We start from the raw sequence: 10,412 nt of genomic DNA, 5'->3' as shown, positions 1-10,412 counted from the left end.
CTGCTTCCTCCTTCAGCCCCCCACCCATCCCCTCTGGTCCCTGCTTCCTCCTCCAGCCCCCCACCCATCCCTGCAGTCTCTGCTTCCTCCTCCGACCCCCCACTCATCCCCCCCCCGTCTCTGCTTCCTCCTTCAGCCCCCCACCCATCCCCCCGGTCCCTGATTCCTCCTCTGGCCCCCCACCTATCCCCCCATCACCCCTGGGCCCCACTGCCTCCCTGCCTCCCCATTCCATCCCCATCTCACCTGGACCCCACTGCCTCCCCCTATTGCCTCAACTGACTCCCCGAGCGCCCTTCTGCGCACCTCAGGCAGACGAGTCCAGACTCGTAGCTGAGCAGGTAACTGTGGCTGCCGGCGAGGAAGGGACAGATTCAGCCGGCTTCCCCGCGCCCCCAATGCTGCCAGCCCGGTCTCGCTTCCCTGCTCTAGGCGACACGTAGTGGCGCTCAGCAGGAGCGCTCGCTGTTGTTGTCTTTCCCAGGCACCTCCCTTTCAGCTGTGTTCAGCCCAACACCCACCGTGGCTTAAATCGGGGGGAGGGGGGAAATATGACCCAGCATGACCCCCAACCCAACACGTCACCTATGGATATAGCATATAGAGCAGTGCAAACAAGTAATTGTATGAAACTTTAGTTTGTCCTGACTTCGCTAGTGCGTCTCATGTAGCCGGTTGTGAAAGTAGACAACTATCTAGATGAGTTCACGTACCCCCCTGAAGACCTCTGCTGTCCCCTCCCACAAACCACTGCAATAAATGCCTCGATGGTGGGAAAAGTGTCTATCGCAGCTCACGCTTTATTAAACACCACACCGGAGAGAGAATGTGAGTGACAGCAAAGCTTCAACTGGGCTCTGACCGTATCAAGCATGAACAAATGAACACAGGGAAGAGACCTCTTAGATCTTCTGAGCAGGGAGTATGGAGCTAACACCACGTGGCGTGGTGTAGACTCCTCCTCCACACTGGAAGGACATTTTCCCAGTGCCTTGATTAGTAAAATAAACCCCAAACCATCCATTTTCTACTTCCCAAATCAGAGGCATTCGACTACCTAGCATCCAACTGCGTGTCTCAGGGCACAGCGTCTTTCTCGAATTCTCTTCCTTTTTCTGCCTGCTGTAAAATGGAACTCTGTTGCTGGAGCCCCGAGCAGTAGTGTGCTGAGCTGAAACGCACTTTACTGAGTGTGGCGGGAGCTTTTCATTTCTGTCTTTGGAATAATTAAAGTGGAATTCAGTTTCTTAAACATCTAGAGTCTTTTCTCTAGCATAATGACTAAAAAATGGTCTTTGGTGGACTCGGAGGCTATCTAGGAAGCCTCTTTTAGGTGTTCATTCCCCAACCCTGGGCTCCAGATTCCAGAGCTTTTCAGACCTTTCCAGGAGTCTGTGACGGAAAAACCCTTGTGTCCAGGGGAAATCCTTTCTGGTTGGCATTCCTGTTCACCTGTCTCTTACAGCAGGAGACAGTGAGTCTGTGAGAGCTCTGCTGCTTGTTTTGTTAAAGTCTGGTAGAGCAGTCTTGGAGAGAAACAGTGACCAGTTTTGCAAAATGCTCTGACCGTGGCTGATGTACAGTGCTATTTCAGAGCTGGGTATTATTCATTGCCCAAAAATCAAGCGTGAGGTGCACAGTAAGTGAGGGTCACACAAGCATTACAAACCCACACAATGTGTCATTAAAGTTACACACACAGTCCAGGCCAGGTTGGCCGAGGGAATGCAGGGAGGTCACCCAAAGCATCTTAACTCAGCCTCGTCATGCGCTCTCTAGAGTCGAAATACACCGTGCTCCTCGTACTGAGTCCAGCTTAAATCAGGAGAGATCCCACTGGAGTCTCTTGGACCCCAGTCCCCTCACTCACCCCCGTGTAAATCCGGAGTGACCCCCCCCTTGGCGTTACATGGCGTTTATTCCAATTTCCCCCAGTGTAAATCAAGAGTAGCATTGGTGTCATGTAGGCTGGTTGCCCCCTCTCTCCAGGGCCGCCCAGCAGGGGCCCCCCACAAGAATATAGTATTCTATAGGATTGCAACTTTTTTTTATGGAAGGGGCCCCCGAAATTGCTTTTCCCCAGGCCCCCTGAATCCTCTGGGCAGCGCTGCCTCTCTCAGCCTGGTACAAATCCAGAGTCAACCCATGGCAGACCCTGGAATGGTCTACAGCAGCATGAAGCACTTGTAGGGGGGAAAACAGATGCTGACTTCTGAACATAAGAACGGCCATAGTAGGTCAGACCAAAGGTCCATCAAGCCCAGGATTCTGTCCTCTGACAGTGACCCATGGCAGGTTCCCCAAAGGGAATGAACAGAACAGGGAATCATCAAGTGATCCATGCCCTGTTGCCCAATCCCAGCTTCTAGCAAACAGAGGCTAGGGACAGCCTCCCTGCCCATTCTGCTGCTGCATGTCTAACCCACACCCGCTCAGTAGGACACTTTGCCCCCCTTGTTTGGTGGCTGGGCCATACAGAGAGGCTGATGAGCACTGGATGATAGTCTTAGGGTGCATAGACAGCGGAAAAAGAAAGACCACAGCAGCAAGTGTCAGCCTAGGTTCACTGATTTGGGATCACGCTCCAGGGCTGAAAATAGCAGTGGATATGTTCCTTCTCAGGCTGGGCCTGAGAATGACCCCTCTTAGACCGGGAAGGTCTACACTGCTATTTTCAGCCCTGTAGCCTGAGTCAGTAGACCCGGGCTCGGAGGCTCACCACCATGGGGTTTTCTTTGCAGTGTAGAGAGGCCCTGAGGCGGGGGTAGTTTACAGGCCAATGTAAGTCTGGGCTCATATTCGTGCCCAACCCCCACCCGCCTTCTGTCTAGACACAAATTTGTCTGACTCAGGGCAGTAAGCCCTGGGGACCTGGGCCCTAGAACCCAAAATGGGGAGGGGGTGTCTAAACCCAAGTCCTGTTGGAACTTGGGGTTCACATTACATCATTTTGCAGCGTGGACTTAGCTGGGGCCCAGGTCTTCAGAGTCATGCTCGGAGAGTTCACCAGTGCTCTCCCACAATCCCCTGGGCTGCTTGGTGTTTGGCCCTGGTCTCGGGTGTCCCCCTTCACCCCACCGCGTACTCAGTCTCCACTGAGCTGGGGTGCAGGGTCTGGGGGAGCGTGTGTGTGCTGGTGCCTCTGGGTGCGGAGGCGGTGCTGCTGTGTTCAGGCTCCTGAATGCTCCTCTTAAAGAGACAGCGCTGAGACACTCACATTCCTCCCAACACACACATGTGCATGCACTCTCTGACACACATACGCACTCCCTTCTACATGCACAAACACACAGTCACGCACACACACACTCTCCCAACACACACACACACTCTGTCACACACACACACTCTCCCTCACCCACACACTCTCTCTCCCTCACACATACAATCCCTCTCCCTCATACAAACACACACCCACACACACACACACACACACACACACACACACACACACACACACTCTCTCTCTCGGACACTCCTCCAGTACACACATACTCTCCCTCACACAGTCCCCCCAGCATACTCTCTCTTCCTCTCTCACACACACACGTTATTGTTGTTATTGTTACTTCTTGGTACTTCCTGTCAAAATGTGCAAGGCACATATATTCTCTGTAATTTTATCCTTTAAAGTTCATTAAGGACACAGTGCTGTTAGTTTAGTTTTTTAACTGGTCTGTGCATTTCATCATTTTATTTCTCTCTTACACTTCAGGTTAATTCTTTGACAAGTGAGTTCTAAAAGGCCTAACCTGTCCTGGCTGGAGTAATTATCATTAGTACTTTTATCACCATATTGGGCTTCGTCTCATATTCTCTTGCTCCTGGTAAAGGATAGTCTTTGCTCGGACTCCCAGGCCCACGGCAGCTCGGGCGTTTCCCCTGGAACCAGGAAGGTTTTTCCTTCTGGAGCATGAATGGTCAGGAGAACGCATGGATTTCCTGCTCAAATCTAGACACTGCCCACAAACCTGGGCTTTTCTAGGGATTCAGGTAACTGGATCTTCATGATGGTCTTGACAGGACAAGAATCCTATTTTGTCTCACAATTAGAGAGATATAGGATCTCTCTTTCTAGACAGGTTCTTGATTGGGTCTGAGTGCTAGCTTAAGTCATTTCTTTTGCAGAATAGCACAATCCATTCAGGTAATTTTGCCATGTACCCCAGTCTTCAGTGTATTCTCTTTCCTGACACTGGGAAGAGATGTGGCGGTGTTTGTCTGAAATGTATTTGGACAAAGAGTTCTGCAGTCTCTCTCTTGGCCTTTCGTCATATCTTGAGGGAAGGAAGAAAGAAAAAGAAGCCCTCAAATAAGAGCTGTTTTTCCTGTTGGCTCAATTTTATTCATGTTTTAAGTTTCTCACTTCTTTGTGGAGATTGATTTTAGTATTGGCTTCTTCCCTGATGCAATGGATCATAGATCACCAGGTACCTAAGAAGAAGGTAAAAATTATCTACCCATCCATCGTTTTCCCTTCTCTGAAGTGGGCTCTGGTGCTCGATGGGAGGCCCCACGTAAGTTTTGCATTAAATTCCAGTTGAAGGGGAAATATCTCAAACTGTCTTTATTTGCCCTATGAAGCCATCCCTGAGAGATGGAAAAAACTTAGGATTCCCACCTATTGGAAATCTTGCTTTCTGTTAACCTTTATTTCAATTTTTTTTTTTTTTTGGTATACCGAATGAATAAGTACGAAAAGTGTCCTGCCTGGAGATGGCTAATCTGTAAAGTTTATTCATCAGAACTTATAGCTTGTCTTCTCAACTTGGGCAGTTGTCGTGAGTGTTAGAAAGGCAGAATGTTCACAGAACACCTCCATCTTCTGGCATGACACTGGGATGCTAGAAACATTTATTTTATTTGATCTCCATGTTCCTAAGATGAAGAGGAGTGACCCAGTGGTAATGGATCACTGAGAACCAGGGGCTCACTTCAGAGAAGGAAAACTTACAGATGGGTAATTAAACTTTCTCTTTCTCAAAACCCCAACAGTTCTTATGTTTTCTTTCTCCTCTTTGCTGTTCCCCTTTCTTTCCGTTGACTCTAGCACTGGGAATGACTCTAGTCTGAATTCCCTCTGTGTCCCAACAGGTGAAGAGATGCTGAGTGAGAATGAAGAGAAGAATCTCCAGTAGGGAACCTCTAAGCAAGTGGAGCTCCATGGGACGTTATCAGGAAGTTTTAAATGGAACGGTTCCTGGAGCGTTGACCAGGGAACATCCCATAAGAGTCATTGCAGATCAGAAAGACATCAGAGAAACCAACTGTGAAAGGAAGTAATTAAATCTCTTATTTGTGGGGAAAGGTACAAAGGCCTCAAGGAAACCACAGCCCAGCAGAGAATCCACACACACGAGTGGAAAAAAACACATGCACAACGCACAGCAATGTGGAAAAAGATTTAGTGACAACTTGCACCTTATGGGACATCAAAGAATTCACAGAGGAGAGACCCTATAAATTCATTAACTCTGGGAGTTAGTTTAGCAACAGAAGCAAACCTTCTTATGCATCGGAGAACCCACACACAGGAGAGAAGCCCTGCAAATGACTTTACTGTGAGCCACCTTTTTTTCAGCGCTCACATCTTATTTCACATCACAGAATCCACACAGGAGATAAACCATTTGTAGGCCTGTGGGGAAAATTTCAATCGGAGGTCAAACCTAGTTTGATATCAGAGAGTCCATACAGGCGAGACACCCTATAAATGCACTGAGTGTGGGAAGGAATTTAGTGATAAGTCACGCCATATGGGACATCAGAGAACCCACACAGGAGATAAACCCCATAAATACCTTGACAGTGGGAAAAGCTTTAGTGACAACTCACAACTTATTACACATCAAAGCGCACAAATGGGTGAGAGTCCCTATAAGTGCCTCGATTGTGGGAAAATATTCCTTCAAAGCTACAATCTCCTCATGCACCAGCGAATCCATACAGGGGAAACACCCTATAAATGCCCCGATTGTGGGAAAGGCTTCAATCGAAGTGCAAACCTTACTAGACACTAGAGAATCCACGTAGGAGAAAAAGTGCCTACCAGCCTCGACTCTGGGGAAAAGGTTAGTGATAAGTCACAACTTACTACACATCACAGAAGCCACTCAGAAGCGAAACCCTATGTATGCAAGGACTGTGGGAACAGTTTCATTCAGAGCTCAGATCTGATTGTGCATCAGAGAGTTCATACCGGAGAAACACCCTATAAATGCCCCGACTGTGGGAAATATTTCACTCGGAGTTCAACCCTTACTAGACATCAGAGAATCCACAGAGGGGTAAAAACTCATAAATGCCTGGACTGTGGGAACTGTTTCATTCAGAGCTCAGATCTGATTGTGCATCAGAGAAGCCGTACAGGAGAAACACCCTATAAATGCCCCGACTGTGGGAAATATTTCACTCGGCGTTCCAACCTTATTAGACATCAGAGAATCCACACAGGGGAGAAACACCCATACATGCCTGGACTGTGGGAAAAGTTTCATTCAGAGGTCAGATCTTCTTGTGCATCAGAGAATCCACATGAGAGGGGGGAAAACATAAAAGCCTCCACTTATGAGCAAAAGTTTAGTAACAAGTCACGTCTTACCAGACACTGGAGAACCCATATTGGAGAAAGTTCTTATTAATCCTCGGACTGTGGGAAAAGTTTCCATCAGAGTTCAGTTCATATTTCACATCAAAGGATCCACATGTCAGAGCGACTGTGTACGTACTCCGAATGTGTGAACTGCTTCATTCACAGCTCACAGCTTTGTATACATCAGATAGTCCATGCAGGAGAGAGACCCTATAAATCAGTGGTTCTTAACCTTTCCAGACTACTATACCCCTTTCAGGAGCTTGATTTGTCTAGTTTCACCTCACTCAAAAATGACTTGCTTACAAAATCACACATAAAAACACATCCTCTCCCAAGGCCCCCTTCCCCCCCACCTGTGGGGTATGATTACACGGCAGTGTAGGTCTGAGCTCATATTCGTGCCAGCCCCCCCTTCCATCTATTCACAAGTTTGCCTGACTTAGGCCAGTAAACCCTTGGAACCTGGACCCTAGGACCCGAAAAGGGAGGTGAGCGTGTCGGAGCCCCAGTCCTGTTGGAACTTGGGGTTCATTTTGCAGCGTGGACTTAGCTGGGGCCCGGGTCTTCAGACTCGTGTTCTGAGAGTCCACTAGTGCTACCCCACAATCCCCTGGGTGTTTGTCCCTGCCGTTGTGTTCTGACCCCTGAGCTGCAAACAGAGAGATCCATCCCCTGCGTTAGCTACGGCTGCCGGTAAAAGGACGGCCTTTGCCCAGTGCGCTGGTCATGGGACCAGCGTCAGCTTCTGATCAATCTGCAGTGTGAGGTGAGCCAGACATTGGAGTCAGTGAGAGCATCGGAAATGACCAGGTGTACCAGAAAATAGCGGGCAGCCTGACAGAGTTGGGGATTAAACAGACCCATGACCAGTGCAGGGAGCCAGGGCTGGCTTTAGGGGTCGGTGGGCTGGGCCGCTGTGCTTGGGGGGGGGGGTGTTGGTCCCTCCTTCCCAGCTGCCCTGCCGACAGCCAGCGGGCTTGGAGGCAGCCAGACAGGTGCAGCAGTGCCTGGAGAGGGGAGACAGACCAAGATGCAGTGGGGGCGGCTGGTAACTCTTCCGAAGCAGGGGTGCCCCTCATCCCCTGCTACCCTGCTCCACTGGGTCTGCAGCTGCTGCTGCTCCTGCTACCCTCATCCCCACAGAGCCACCCCAGCCAAGCTCGGAACCTGGAGTCTGCCTCCTGTCTGCAGTGAGGGTAGGGGGCTCAGATCTCAGGGTGTCCCCCTCCCCACGCTTGCGTACCCGGTATCCACTGAGCTGGCAATCATGGGGAGCTTGTGTGTGCTGGTGACTCTGGGTGCCCAGTGGGTGCTGCCAGTGCTGCTGTTCTGGTTCCTGAATGCTCTGCTTAAAGAGACGGTGCGCTGACACACTCACTTCGGCACACTCATACTTCCCTGATACACACACACACACACACAATCTCACAGACACACAGTCTCTCAGACACTCCCCCAACATACACACACAGTCTCTCTCACTCCCCCAGCACTCTCTCGCGCACACACATGCATATTATTGTTGTTATTGTTACTTCTTGGTACTTCAAGGCACATATATTCTTTGTAATTTTATTCTTCTCAAGTTTGTTAAGGATCACAGTGCTGTTATTTTCGATTTTTTAACTGGTCTGTGCATTTCATCATTTTATTTCTCTCTTATGCTTAAATTTAATTCTTTGAGTAGTGAGTTCTAAAATGCCTAACCTGTCCTGGCTGGAGTAATTCTCATTAGTACTTTTATTACCATGTTGTGCATTGTCATTCATTATTTAAAGTGGTCCCATCAAATAATAATATCCTTCTGGAATGTAAATTTAGCTTGTAATCACCTGAGCAGTGCCGGTTCAAAAAAAATTAGCTAAACACATAATTGCAGATACTGTGTAGATGAAGGTCGCTTATTTTCAAATGGCATTTTTAGTTAGATCTGTAAAATAACTTCAAATTAATAGGAACATAAATGCGGTTCCAAGTCTGATGCTAACAGTAATGATGGAGTCAAACGTTAGTGAGTCACGTACGTGATTGTGATCGGTAAACATAAATGCCAAAATAATTAGAAAACTAAATTCCTGTTCTTAATAAAAGAGGGGGAAAAAATCTTACTCACATATGTTAAAATGAAGTAAATAAGTTTTGAGTGGAGTATAAAACAATTGACTAAAATAGTCGATAATGGCAGTAACACAGTGTGTCTGTTAGACAAAGCAAGCAGATTTTAAGCAGATTTTATTGATTTTTATTTCTGTCTCCTAAAGATAGTCTGGAAAATATCACACTTGTGTTTCTGATACCTGTATTAAAGCTCCAGAACAGATCCCTCAAGGCTTGGGATTGGAAATATCTTGCGGTATTGTCTCCTGATTGTTCTAAACTTTCATATAAACTGAAAATGTGGCTTTAATTGGTGTTTGTATAATTTTCTTTCTCTCTTTATATAAAAATTAGATACAGTGCACCTGTCAGATAATCCCTAAGATGTTATCTGCAAAAAAAATCTAGTTTTCAGGTTAAAGTTGCACCTCCCACCAACACCTGAAATGGTACCCTGGGGGAGCCAGGAGTGGCCAGGGAGCTGCAGGATGGCAGTCAACCTGTGGAACTCTTTGGCAGAGGATGTTTTGAAGGCCAAGACTATAACAGGGTTAAAAAGAACTAGATAAATTCATGGAGGATAGCTCCATCGATGGCTATGAGCCAGGATGGGCAGGGATGGTCTCCCTAGCTTCTGCTTGACAGAAGCTGGGAATGGGCGACAGGGGATGGATCACTTGATGATCCCCTGTTCTGTTCATTCCCTCTGGGGCACCTGGCATTGGCCACTGTCGGAAGACAGGACACTGGGCTAGATGGACCTTTGGTCTTTCCTCGTATGGCCACTCTTATGTTCTTATGAATAGTAAAGAGCTACGAAAAGATCAGGCTGAAAGGACCAGGCTCAGTATTATTATGAATCGTGTTCATTACGGTAGGGCTTAAGGGCCCACTGAGAAAGGGTCTTCCTTGGGCTAGGTACTGTGCAAACAGAGGAGCAGATCACAGCCAAGAAGGAAGCCAGGGAACTAGTCCACAGACCTCTGCAGCCCTGAAGCCAGGCCAATCCCCATCACCATGACCAAAGTGAGAGCTAGTCTACACTAGAAGTGCTACAGCAGTGCAGATGCACCAGTGCAGCTGCGCCACTGCAGTGCGTGTGGTGAAGACGCTCTATGCCGCCAGGAGACAGCTCTCCTCGGCATAATAAATCCACCCCCACAAGCAGCATAAGCTGGAATGCATTTTGTCCAGACTTCAAATCAGGTTTGTGTCTCTTTTCTGCGCTTTTTCCAATTTTTCAACATCCTTTTTAACGTGCGGATACCAGAACCGTATCTGCTGTCTCAGCTGGTGTTCCCAGTGCCATTGACAGAGGTAAAATGACCTCCCCGCTCCTGTGTTTGTACATCCAAGGGTCACGTTAGCCCTTTTTGTCCCAGCATTGACTGGGAGTTCACGTTGAGTTGCTTGTCCATCATGATTCCTAAACCTTTTGCAGAGTCACTGCTTTTCCAAGGGTATTTAGGGGCCTTGAAATGCAATGCCTAGAAACCCCAGTCTCCCCCTAAAATCCTACCATAAACAAACCTTAAGGAGTATTTATTTTTATTTATTTTAGGCTGATATAATCCACTGCAGCCTTTGCCTTTGGCCTGAAGAATGGGAGAAAAGTGGTGGGGAGAAGACATGGGGTTTTAGCTGGAATGCTCTGGGTCTCATGCAGGGCTAGGGTCTGAGACAGTACAAAGTGATTCACTTGGGGTCTAGCTACCCGGTC

At 48.0% G+C, this 10,412-nt stretch overlaps 1 long non-coding RNA gene across 1 annotated transcript; it reads left to right on the top strand.

Moving 5' to 3' along the window:
• The first annotated feature begins 5,011 nt into the window (after nt 1-5,011).
• Nucleotides 5,012-9,002, top strand: LOC127042150 (uncharacterized). Its single transcript, XR_007771865.1, has 2 exons — nt 5,012-6,287; nt 6,454-9,002. It is a non-coding gene; the product is annotated as an uncharacterized LOC127042150 (long non-coding RNA).
• Nucleotides 9,003-10,412: the final 1,410 nt, after the last annotated feature.

This window comes from Gopherus flavomarginatus, unplaced genomic scaffold, assembly GCF_025201925.1.
Source record: "Gopherus flavomarginatus isolate rGopFla2 unplaced genomic scaffold, rGopFla2.mat.asm mat_scaffold_3108_arrow_ctg1, whole genome shotgun sequence".
NCBI classification, from domain to species: domain Eukaryota; kingdom Metazoa; phylum Chordata; order Testudines; family Testudinidae; genus Gopherus; species Gopherus flavomarginatus.
The sequence above is the reverse complement of the archived record's forward strand: the minus strand, read 5'-3'. Positions and strand labels throughout refer to the sequence as shown.